Genomic DNA, 13,894 nt, shown 5'->3' on the forward strand with positions numbered 1-13,894 from the left:
GGCAGTCGATGGGACATGCCCGAAACGTCCCATCGTATAAAGAGGGGGAACCACCTCCCAGCACATCGCCCCTGCCATTTCCCCTTCCCCTCCCTGTCGCATCGTCTTCCTCTCCCCAACCGACATCATCTCGCTCTCCTCCAATTGTCGTCTCGCTGTCTCCCACCGCATCCTCTTCCTCACCTTCATCTCCTCCATCTATCCGATGGCGGAAGCTCATGGCGATGCCGGCGCAGCGGCCAGAGATGTAGTGGAGTTGCAGGGTGCGGTGACCGCAGATGAAGTGAAGGATGTTGGTGGCATCCACGATGGTGCGAGGAAACTCGCAACCGCTGCGGATGTGGAGAAGGAGGTGGCGGTCTCCGCCTCAGTGCTGCCAGAGCAGAAGGTGACGGCGTCGAGCGGCGCAGTCCATCCCGATACCCGTGATGCGCAACCTGGCAAGGAGCAGGAGGTATTTGCACCTGCTTTTTAGTTGCAATATTTAGGATATTAGCTTGTATAGTTAGTTGCATTGGTTAGATTGTGATTCATACGGTAGTACAGATGGTTAGAATACTTGGTTTGACGGATGGGCCGGGGTTTTCTATATGGGGGGATGGGGTTTTTTTTTAAATGCTAGATAGATCTGTATGAGAGATAGGGATCTCTGTGCTTCAATGCTACACATATGTATGCTTATTAGATTTGTTTTTAATGTTACACAAATTGGGTTTTTTAATGCTACACACATGTATGCTTATTATATTGGGTCCCTATTCGATTTGTTTTTGAATGCTATGCATATTGGGGTTTTGAATGTCATATGCCCAAATGGAATCCATTGATTACGAAGTTATTTGATTCATTAGTATATAAATTTGTCCACAATATGTTGTTATATTAGCTATGGTGTTCAATGTATGTGCATGACAATGGAAAATGCAAATAACCATAGTATATTAGCCCTATGATCAATGTGTCATATGTGCATCTCTAAATTTTCAATTGGCTTCTGTATTTACTAGTGATGGATGTAATTGTATATTCAGGAGGATGATGGATGGGGGAAAAAGAGGAAGCTGGCCTTTACTGGGTTTGACCCGTACGATCCAGGGTATAGTGACGACGAAGAATATGAGGTAAGCCTACTTGACATTTAGATTGTTCATTTAGTTCCTTCGACATGGTGTATATGAATCTATAATGTATTAATGCAATTCATTCATGTGTGCAGTATGATTCTGGAGAAGATGTGTACAAGGGCAACTTCAAGTCCTTCAAAGCGAAGGAGGTGGAGAAGATCAAGGCCAAGGGAGTTGCTTCCTTCTTCAACCGCAAGATCAAGAAGTGGTGCTGCCCCTACTGCACCACCAAGCCAAAGCCAAAGGATGGCCGCTTCGATCACCTTGTGTCTCATGCAGAGGATGTAGCGAATCGCGGGAGGACTACATGATCAGGGGGCAGCATGTTGCCCTCGCGAAGGCACTGACTCCGGTGTGATGTGATGATGTGATGAACTGAATGTGGCAGCATGTTTTATCTTTATATTTTGCGTTACTTTTCGTAAACTGAATGTGGCTGTTTATGATGTGATGAACTCAATCTATGGTAGTAATGTATTAGGGTACCCAATGTATTATGGGAACCCATGTATTATGCTATATATATTTATGTGTCCTTATATTTTCCTGTGGTGTATGGTTACTTCTGTTTAGATATTTTTTGAATTAATCTTCATATTTTTACATTTTGTTTCAAAAAATATGCTTTAATATAAAAAATATTTAAAAAAACACGTTTAAAATATGAAAATGTAAAACTAAGTTAGATCCTTCTTATTCACTTTGAAATAAAGCTTTGGTGATTTTTTTGGTAACCCTACCTCATCTCCTTGAACTCTATGAAATCTTGTAGGTGATAGCTCATATGTGTGAAGGTTTTCTCATGAAAATGACCATAGATGTTGTGTCCTTAAATTTGCTTGTGGAGTATGGTTACTTCTGTTTAGATGTTGTGAGCTATGAGTTTAGGTGTTGCAATGATCACACATGTTGTTTCAGTGTTGCTTCACTCATTAGACATGCTGCAAAAAAAACCTTGGCAAACTATCAAGGGTAACTATCTATGTTTGTATAGGAGATCATGTGTGCAAAATTTGAGGTGATTTAGAGGATGTCAAAGAAATTTCATTTGAGAAATGTGCTCCAAATGAGCTCCCAAGCTAGGGTAAACAGCCCCATTTGTAATCAAGTTTTTCTGGACCTACTCTAAATGAGCCAAATGTTTTTTATTAACACCTATTCAATCTATATAGTGTAGATTCGAAGTCTCACTATTTTTTCAGTTAATCTTCATATTTTTACATTTTCTTTTGAAAAATATGCTTTAGTATAAAAACTATTAAAAACGCGTTTAAAATATGAAAATGTAAAACTAAGTTCAGATCCCTCCTATTCACTTTGAAATAAAGCTTTGGTGATTTTTTTTGATTTTTTAAAAAAAATTCAAAAATAGAAGGTAACCCAACCTCATCTCCTTGAGCTCTATGAAATCTTGTAGGTGATAGCTCATATGTGTGAAGGTTTTCTTATGAAAATGAACATAGACCAAGTTTATGATTTTTGGTTTGTAACATGTCACATAAGACAACATTGTGCACAGGTTTCATATTTTTTGATTTTTTTTAAATTAATGGTGCTCATTTGACCTCGATCATGCGAGCTAGGGTTCTTTCATGAAAATAACCATAGACCAAGTTTAGTACTTTTCCTCGTTAGTGTGTCTTATAAAACAATGAACGGCGGAGGTTTCATATTTTTCTGATTTTTTTAAATTAATAATGCTCAGTCAAAGCTTTCATAACCCCGTTGACCACCTCAAAACCCCTCTAAACCCCGCGGGGTTTCGCCTAACCCTAGCTCCCAACGTCATCCGTCCGATCACACCCTGGCACCAAGCGACAGCCCTCGGATGTGGTCTTCTAGAAGGAATTCGGTGACCAGGCTACATGCAGGCTCCAGGCCGTTGGATCACAAGGACGGCTCCGCATCGTTGGATCGTGGGGCGATCCGCGAGAGGCGATCCCGTTGGTTGTGCTCGGCTGCTCGCCGACCACCGCATCATTTTTTTGCATCGTTTTTTTTTCATCGTTTTTTCACATCGTTTTTTTTTTTGCATCGTTTTTTTGCACCGTTTTTTGTGTCATTTTTTTGCATCGTTTTTCGCATTGTGTGTGAACGTGATGGCTCTTTCGCATTTGACCACAGTTTCCCACGCGTGTACATTTGATCACAGTCCACTCATCAAACCAACCACAGTTTCCCACATGTGTACACTCCTGATGCCGCGGTGGGTGTGAAAACGGGGCGGTTTAGGGTTTATGTTACAATGGCTATTTAAGCCGGACGGACACTCCCCTCCCCAAGCAGTAGCTCTTTGCCTCCTCCATTTTCGCGCCGGCCCGAGCACTCCCATCTCCCAGCCCATCAGCCATGCCACCACGTCGCCAGTACTACACGATCGAAGAACGCCTCTACCTCCTTCGACGGGCCCAATTTCGGAGGGAAGCGGGGCTACCTCTAGAGGATTTTGGGGTGCCGGAGGAGGAGGCGCCGGAGGAGGAGACGGAGGTGGAGGCATCGCCGGAGGAGGAGCCTGAGGTGGAGGCGCCACCGCACGAGCCGGAGCTGGAGGCGCCGCCGCAGGAGCCGGACGTGGAGGCGCCGCCGGTCTACTATGTGTGGCCCGACTAAGTGGTGATCCTCAACTCCATCCGCTCGGAAGTAGCAGGCCTGACGTCTTCGTCAGCAGCAGATGCAAGCAGCACGGGCGGCGCAGGGGAGGCAGAAGTGGTGGCCCAGGAGGACCAGGCTCCGGCCATCTCCGACGACGAAAACGCACAGTGCACTAGGTAGTACGTAGGATATATAACGTAGGCTTCCCTTTATTTATGCTTTCCTTATTATGCTCTCTGAGCTATGTTTGTTGATGCTTCAAAATGCTGATGCTTCAAAAAATATATTACATGCTTTTTGTTGATGCTGCAAAGCCCTAAACCCTCAAATACCTAAAACCTAGCTCGATCAATGGCAGCGACTGTCGCTGCGTCCGTGACGGCGTGCATGCAGGCAGCCTAGCTCGATCACATGGCATGCACAGCAGGCTTCGCGGCTTCGGTATCATGGCGGCGCACGTCGATCGGTATGCCCTAAAGTTTAATTGACATGTTGAATTGATGTTGCGGTGGTAAAAGGTTGAGACGGTGTGAACTGTGAATCGATCGAGGAGGCTACATCCGTGGCGGGGCGCATCGACGCATGCTGGCAGGCAGGTAGGCAGGCAGTTCATGTCGCGCATGCATAGCTTAGATTTAATTGCCACGTTGAATAGATGCGAGTGGATCGGGGAGACAAGCGTGTGACATGAGACGAACCAGCAGCAGCGACCGTCCCTGCGTCTGTGGCGGCTAGCATGCCGAAAGAGGCCAGTCAGCGTACATGGCGGCGGGCATCATCGCATGGAGGCAGGCTAGCTACGTGCATGCATAGCAGGCTCATGTCGTTACCGCGCGCGCAGGGCCCAGCAGCGACCGATGGAGGCAGGTGCATGCATAGCAGGCTCATGTCATTACGGCATGCACAGGGCCCAACAATCTAACCACGGCCCAACGGGCTAACCGCGGCACCATCCGCCGCGATCCCACTCATCAGGTCCAACGGGGAACACAGTCAATGCGGCCCCACTCGTCAGAGTTAATGGTCAAAGCACTGACCCGAGGGCATCCATCGTTTGTGACTAGTTCTAAGGGTTTCGGCCAAGGGAGTGGGGGAAAGTGAGCAAAAGTTAAGAGCGTGGGAATGAATGAGTAGAGCTAATGAACCAGGGGCACAGAAATAAAAATCCCATAATATTATATGTGGATGACATATTGCTGATTAGAAACAATACAGAATTTTTGGGGAGCACGAAGGATTACTTGAATAAAAGTTTTCTCAATGAACGACCTGGGAGAAGCTCCTTACATATTAGCCATAAAGATCTATAGAGATAGTTCAAGGCGCTTAATAGGACTTTCACAAAGCACATACCTTGACAAAGTTTTGAAAAAGTTCAAAATGGGACAATCCAAGAAGGGGTTCTTGCCTGTGTTAGAAGGTATATAGTTGAGTAAGACTCAATGCCCAGTAACTGCAGAAGATAGAGAAAAGATGAGTGTCGTCCCCTATGCTTTAGCCATATGGTCTATCATGTATGCAATGTTGTGCACAAGACCAGATGTCAGCCTTGCCATAAGTATGGCAGGCAGGTTTCAAAGTGATCCAGGAGTGGAGCACTAGGCAGCGGTCAAGAATATTCTGAAGTACCTGAAAAGTACCAAGGAAATGTTTCTCAATTATGGAGATGACGAAGAGTTCGTCGTAAAGGGTTACGTCGATGCAAGCTTCAACACTGATCCGTATGACTCTAAGTCACAAACCGGATATGTGTTTATTCTTAATGGGGTGCGGTAAGCTAGTGCAATTGCAAGCAAAGTGTCGTAGTTGATTCTACATGCGAAGAGGAGTACATAGCTGCCTCAGAGGCGGCTAAGGAGGGTGTCTCGATGAAGCAGTTCATGACAGATCTTGGAATTGTGCCAAGTGCACTAGGTCCAATAAATATGTTCTGTGACAACACTGGTACCATTGCTCTAGCCAAGGAACCAAGGTTTCACAAGAGGACCAGACATATAAAACGACGCTTCCATGCCATCCGCGATTACATCAAGGAGGAAGACATAAATATTTGCAAAGTGCACACGGGTTTGAATGTGCCACACCCACTGACTAACCCTCTTCCACGAGCTAAACATGACCAACACCAGAACTGTATGGGTGTTAAATTTCTTACATTTTAAATCAGACAGAGATGTGATACTAGATTATTGACTCTAATGCAAGTGGGAGAGTGTTGGAAATATGCCCTAGAGGCAATAATAAAATAGTTATTATTATATTTCCTGTTTTAAGATAATCGTTTATTATCCATGCTTTAGTTGTATTGAATGGAAACATAAATACATGTGTGGATACATAGACAAATATTGTCCCCAGTAAGCCTCTAGTTGACTGGCTCGTTGATCAAAGTTAGTTAAGGTTTCCTAGCCATAGACAAGTGTTGTCACTTGATGACGGAATCACATCACTAGGAGAAAGATGTGACGGACAAGACCCAAACTATAAACTAGCATGTGATCGTGTTATTTTGTTGCTATTGTTTTCTGCATGTCAACTATACATTCCTATGACCATGAGATCATGTAACTCACTAACACCAGAGGAATGCCTTGTGTGTATCAAACGTTGCAACGTTACTGGGTGACTATAAAGGTGCTATACAGGTATCTCCCAAGGTGTCCGTTGAGTTAGCATGGATCAAGACTGGGATTTGTCACTCCATGTGATGGAGAGGTAACTCGGGGCCCACTCGGTAATACAACATCACACACAAGCCTTGCAAGCAATGTGACTAAAGAGTTAGCCATGGGATCTTGTATTATAGAACGAGTAAAGAGACTTGCTGGTAACGAGATTGAAATAGGTATGGCGATACCGACGATCGAATCTCGGGCAAGTAACATACCAAAGGACAAAGGGAATGACATACGGGATTGTGTGAATCCTTGACATAGAGGTTGAACCGATAAGATCTTCGTAGAATATGTAGGATCCAATATGGACATCCAGATCTCGCTATTGTATATTGACCGGAGAGTGTCTCGGTCATGTCTACATAGTTCTCGAACCCACAGGGTCTGCACGCTTAAGGTTCGGTGACGTTTCGATATTGTTGAGTTATAGGTGTTGGTGACCGAAGGTTGTTGGAGTCCCAGATGAGATCCTGGACGTTATGAGGAGCTCCGGAATGGTCCAGAGGTAAAGATTGATATATAGGAAGTCCTGTTTTGGTCACCAGAAAAGTTTTGGGCTCATCACTAGTGCACCGGAGTGCTGGGAGGGTGCCGGCGGACCACTGGGAGGGGTCTGCCGACCCAAGAGCCTTATGGGCTATGAGAGGAGGTGGACCAGCCCCTGGTGGGCTAGCCGAAGCCTCTCTCAAAGTTCCATGCATCAAGAGAGGAGATAAAAGGCAAAAGTCCTTTAAAAGGAAATGAAGGAGGAGTCTGTTGGAAATATGCCCTAGAGGCAATAATAAAATAGTTATTACTATATTTCCTGTTTCAAGATAATCGTTTATTATCCATGCTATAATTGTATTGAATGAAAACATAAATGCATGTGTGGATATATAGACAAAACTATGTCCCTAGTAAGCCTCTAGTTGACTAGCCAGTTGATCAAGGATGGTTAAGGTTTTCTGACCATATGCAAGTGTTGTCACTTCATGACTGGCTCACATCATTGGGAGAATGATGTGATGGACAAGACCCGAACTATAAACTAGCATGTGATCGTGTCATTTTGTTGTTATTGTTTTCTGCGTGTCAAGTGTTCATTCCTATGACCATGAGATCATATAACTCACTGACACCGGAGCAATACCTTGTGTGTATCAAACGTCGCAACATTACTTGGTGACTATAAAGGTGCTCTACAGGTATCTCCGAAGGTGTCCGTTGAGTTAGCATGGATCAAGACTGGGATTTGTCACTCAGTGTGACGGAGAGGTATCTCGGGGCCCACTCGGTAATACAACATCACATATAGCCTTGCAAGCAATGTGACTAAAGGGTTAGTCACGGGGTGTTGTATTCCAGAACGAGTAAAGAGACTTGCTGGTAATGAGACTGAAATAGGTATAAGGATACCGACGATCAAATCTCGGGCAAGTAACATAGCGAAGGACAAAGGGAATGGTATACGGGATTATATGAATCCTTGGCGCAGAGGTTCAACCGATAAGATCTTCGTAGAATATGTAGGATCCAATATGGACATCCTGGCGCCGTTATTGGATATTGATCGGGGAGTGTCTCGGGTCATGTCTGGATAGTTCTCGAACCCGTAGGGTCTGCACACTTAAGGTTCGGGGACGTGTCGGTATAGTTGAGTTATAGGTGTTGGTGACCGAAGGTTTGTTCGGAGTCTCGTATGAGATCACGGACGTCACGAGGGTTTCCGAAATGGTCCGGAAACGAAGATTGATATATAGGATTGTTTCATTTGGACTCCGGAAAAATTTTGGGCATTGCCGGCAGTGTACCGGGAGTGATGAATGTGGTTTTTACCGGGAGGGGGCCACCCACCTGGGAGAGAACCTAATAGCCCATGGGTGGTGCACCAGCCTTTGGTGGGCTGGTGAGGCCAGGCCAAGTGGACTATTTCGGCCAAGGAAAGAAAATCAAGGAGAAAAAAAAGAGGGAGGTGGGAAGGAAGGAAGCGACTCCTCCTTCCCAAACCGAATTGGAGTTGGAGTCCCTCCTCCTCCACTTTTCCGATGCCCTAGGGGGTCTCTTGAGCCCAAGGCTAGCCCCTCCCCTCCTCCTATATATACTAGAGGTTTTAGGGTTTTTGATACACAACTTTACAAAGTGCAACCCTAAACCTCTACTTCGTAGTTCTTCCTCTAGATCGGTTTCCTGCGGAGCTCAGGCGGAGCCCTGGAGGAATAGATCATCACCATCACCGGCATTATGTCATGCTGCCGGAGAACTCATCTACTTCCTGTCTCTCTTTCTGGATCAAGAAGGCAGAGATCGTCATTGAGTTGTACGTGTGCTGAACGCAGAGGTGTCGTCCGTTCGGTGCTAGATCGGGACGGATCGTGGGATGACGATGATTTGAATCACGAAGTTGTTCCACTACATCAACCGCGTTTCTTAACGCTTACCGCTTAGCGATCTACAAGGGTATGTGGATCCGATCTCCCTCTTGTAGATCAACATCACCATGATAGCTCTTCGTGTCCGTAGGGAAATTTTTGTTTCCCATGCAACGTTCCCCAACAGTGGCATCATGAGCTAGGTTCATGCATAGATGTAATCTTGAGTAGAACACAAAAGTTTTTGTGGGCGTTGATGTTTGATTTTCTGCCTTCCTTAGTCTTTTCTCAATTCGGCGGTATTGTTGGATTGAAGCGGCCCAGGCCAACATTACTCGTACGCTTACGAGAGACCAGTTTCATCGACTAACATGCAACTTGTTGCATAAAGATGACTGGCGGGTGTCTGTTTCTTCAACTTTAGTTGAATTGGATTTGACCGAGACGGTCCTTGGAGAGAGGTTAAATAGCAATTTGCACATATCCGTTGTGGTTTTGCGTAAGTAAGATGCGATCATACTAGATACCCATAGCAGCCACGTAAAACTTGCAACAACAAATTAGAGGACGTCTAACTTGTGTTTGCAGGGTATGCATGTGATGTGATATGGCCAAAGACATGATGTGATATATTGGATGTATGAGATGATCATGTTGTAATAGTTAAATATCGACTTGCACGTCGATGCTACGGCAACCGGCGGGAGCCATAGGGTTGCCCTTAAACTAACATTTCTGTTTGCAGATGCGTTTACTATATTGCTAGGTTGTAGCTTTAGTAGTAATAGCATATATAGCACGACAACCTAAATGGCGGCACGATGATGGAGATCATGATGTGGCACCGGTGACGATGAAGATCATGCCGGTGCTTTGGTGATGGAGATGAAGAAGCACAAGATCATGGCCATATCATTTCACTTATGAATTGCATGTGATGTTAATCCTTTTATGCACCTTATCTTGCTTAGAACGACGGTACCATTATAAGGTTATCCCTCACTAAATTTCAAGATAAAATTGTGTTCTCCCCAACAGTGCACCGTTGTGACAGTTCGTCGTTTCGAGACACCACGTGATGATCGGGTGTGATAGACTCAACGTTCACATACAATGGGTGCAAAACAGTTGCACACGCGGAACACTCGGGTTAAACTTGACGATCCTAGCATGTGAAGACATGGCCTAGGAACACAAGAGACCGAAAGGTCGAGCATGAATCGTATAGTTGATATGATTAACATAGAGATGTTTACCATTGAAACTACACTCAACTCACGTGATGATCGGACTTGAGATAGTGAATTTGGATCATGCCACACTCAAGTAACTAAAGGGATGTCTATTTGAGTGGGAGTTTATTAGCAATATGATTAGCTGAACTCTAATTGTCTTGAACATAGTCTAAGTAAACTTTGCAATATATTATGTTGTAGATTAATGGGTCACGTAGTAGCAACCCTAAATTTCAATACGTCCCTAGAGAAAGCTAAGCTGAAAGATGATGGTAGCAACTTTGTAGACTGGACTTGTAATCTGAGGCTCATCCTACAAGCTGGGAAAAAGAATTATGTCCTTGATGCAGTGCTAGGAGATGAACCACCCGCTACGTCTGAACAAGATGTTTTGAACGCTTGGCAAGCACGTAAGGAGGACTACTCAGTAGTTCAATGTGCAGTCTTGTATGACTTAGAACCGGGACTTCAACGACGCTTTGAACGTCATGGATCATATGAGATGTTCCAGGAGTTGAAGTTTATCTGTCAGAAGAATGCCCGGATCGAGAGGTATGAGACCTCTGATAAATTCTATGCTTCTTAAATGGAGGAGAATTCATCTGTAAGTGAACATGTGCTCAAAATGTCTGGGTACTCAAACCATCTAGCTGAGTTGGGGATTGAGCTCCCGCAAGAGGCTATCACTGACATAATTCTTCAATCATTGTCACCTAGCTACAAGAGCTTTGTGTTGAACTATAACATGCAAGGGATGAATAAGTCACTCGGCGAGTTATTCGTGATGCTGAAAGTCGCAGAGTCAGAACTCCGGAAAGAACATCAAGTGTTGATGGTCAATAAGAGCACTGGTTTCAAGAAAAGCGGCAAAGGAAAGAAGGGTAACTCCAAGAAGAGCAGTAAAGCTCTTGCCATTCCGATGAATAAACCCAAGGTTGGACCTAAGCCAGAAACTGAGTGCTATTATTGCAAGGGGATGGGTCACTGGAAGCGCAACTGCCCCAAGTATTTGGCTGATAAGAAGGCGGCCAATGCCAAACCAGGTATATGTGCTATACATGTTATTGATGTGTACCTAACCAACTCTCGTAGTAGTGCCTGGGTATTTGATACCGGTTCAGTTGCTCATATTTGCAAATCAAAGCAGGAACTGTGGAATAAATGAAGGCTCGTGAAGGATGAAGTGAAGATGCGCGTGGGAAATGGTTCCAAGGTAGATGCAATCGCCGTCGGCACGGTCTCACTTCAGTTACCATCAGGATTAATTATGAACTTAAATAATTGTTATTAGGTGCCTGCATTAAGCATGAACATTATATCTTGATCTTGTTTATTGCGACACGGTTACTCACTTAAGTCAGAGAATAATGGTTGTTCTTTTTTATGAGTAATATCTTTTATGGGCATGCACCCAATGTGAGGGGTTTTTTCATATTGAATCTTGATTGTGATGACACACATATCCATAACATTGGGACCAAAAGATGTAGAGTTAACAATGATAGCGCCACCTTTTTGTGGCACTGCCGCTTATGTCATACTCGTGTAAAGCGCATGAAGAAACTCCATGTTGATGGACTTTTGGAGTCACTTGATTTCGAATCACTTGACACGTGCGAACCATGCCTCATGGGCAAGATGACTAAGACTCCGTTCTCCGGAACAATGGAGCGTGCAAGTGACATGTTGCAAATCATACATACTGATGTGTGCGGGCAATGAGTGTGGAGGCGCGCGGCGGATATCGTTATTTTCTCACCTTCACTAATGATTTGAGTAAGTATGGGTATATCTACTTGATGAAGCACAAGTCTGAAACGTTCGAAAAGTTCAAGCAATTTCAGAGTGAAGTTGAAAATCATCGTAGCAAGAAGATTAAGTTCCTATGATCTGATCGAGGGGGCGAATATATGAGTTTTGAGTTTGGTGCTCAATTAGACAATGTGGAATTGTTTCATAGTTGACACTGCCTGGAACACCATAGTGTAATGGTGTGTCCGAACGTCGTAATCGTACTTTGTTAGATATAGTGCGATCTATGATGTCTTTTACCGATTTGCCATTATAGTTTTGGGGCTATGCATTAGAGACAGCTGCATTCACTTTAAATAGGGCACCATCAAAATCCATTGAGACGACACCATATGAGCTATGGTATGGCAAGAAGCCGAAGTTGTCGTTTCTTAAAGTTTGGCGATGTGATGCTTATGTCAAAAATCTTCAGCCTGAAAAGCTAGAACCCAAAGCGGAAAAGTGTGTCTTCATAGGTCACCCAAAAGAGACAGTTGGGTACACCTTCTATCTGAGATCCGAGGGAAAAGTGTTTGTTGCTAAGAACAGAGCTTTTCTTGAGAAAGAGTTTCTCTCGAAAGAATTGAGTGGGAGGAAGATAGAAATTGATGAGGTTTTGGAACCTCTGCTCCCTCTAGATGGTGGCGCAGGGCAGAGGGAAATCTCTGTCGAGGAAACACCGGTTGAGGAGGAAGCTAATGATGATGATCATGAAGCTTCGGATCAAGTTAATATCGGATCTCGTAGGTCGACAAGATCACGTGCTGCTCCTAAGTGGTAAGGGAATCCTGTCTTATCTATCATGTTGTTAGAAAACAATGAGCTTGTGAATTATGAAGAAGCAATGGTGGGTCCAAATTCCAACAAATGGTTAGAGGCCATGAATTCTAAGATAGGATCTATGTATGAAATAAAAGTTTGTACTTTGGAAGTATTACCTGAAGGTCGTAAGGATATTCAGAACAAATGGATCTTTAAGAAGAAGATAGACGCGGATGGTAATGTCACCGTTTATAAAAGCTCGACTTGTGGCAAAGGGTTTTTCACAAGTTCAAGGAGTTGACTACGATGAGACATTCTCACCGGTAGCGATGCTTAAGTCCGTCCGAATCATGTTAGCAATAGTTGCATTTTAAGATTATGAAATATGGCAGATGGATGTCAAAACGGCGTTCCTTAATGGTTTTCTTAAGGAAGAGTCTTATATGATGCAACCCGAAGATTTTGTCAATCCAAAGAATGTTAACAAAGTATGCAAGCTCCAGCGATCCATTTATGGACTGGTGCAAGCATCTCGGAGTTGGAATAAGCGCTTTGATGAGGTGATCAAGGCGTTTGGTTTTATACAAGTTGTTGGAGAATCTTGTATATACAAGAAAGTGAGTGGGAGCTATGTAGCTTTTCTAATATTATATGTGGATGACATATTACTGATTGGAAACAATGTGGAGTTTTTAGAGAGCGTAAAGGATTACTTGAGCAAATGTTTTTCAATGAAAGACCTAGCAGAAGTTGCTTACAAATTAGGCATTAAGATCTATAGAGATAGATCGAGGCGCCTAATAGGACTTTCACACAGCACATACCTTGATAAAGTTTTGAAGAAGTTCAAAATGGAGCAATCCAAGAAGGGGTTATTGCGAGTGTTACAAGGTATAAAGTTGAGTAAGGCTCGGTGTCCAGTAACTGCAGAAGATAGAGAAAAGATGAGTACCGTCCCCTATGCTTCAGCTATAGGGTCTATCATGTATGCAATGCTGTCCACAAGACGTCAACCTGGCCATAAGTATGGCTGGCAGGTTTCAAAATGATCCAGGAGTGGAACACTGGGCAGCGGTCAAGAATATTCTGAAGTACCTGAAAAGGACTAAGGAAATGTTTCTCGTTTATGGAGGTCACGAAGAGTTCGTCGTAAAGAGTTTCGTCGATGCTAGCTTTGACACTGATCCGGATGACTCTAAGTCTCAAACCGGATACATAATTATTCTCAATGGGGGTGCGTTAAGCTGGTGACGTTCCAAGCAAAGCGTCGTAGCAGATTCTACATGTGAAGTGGAGTACATGGGTGCCTCGAAGGCAGCTAAGGAGGGTGTCTGCATGAAGCAGTTCATGACGGATCTTGGAGT

This window comes from Hordeum vulgare, chromosome 6H, assembly GCF_904849725.1.
Source record: "Hordeum vulgare subsp. vulgare chromosome 6H, MorexV3_pseudomolecules_assembly, whole genome shotgun sequence".
Lineage (NCBI taxonomy): Eukaryota > Viridiplantae > Streptophyta > Magnoliopsida > Poales > Poaceae > Hordeum > Hordeum vulgare.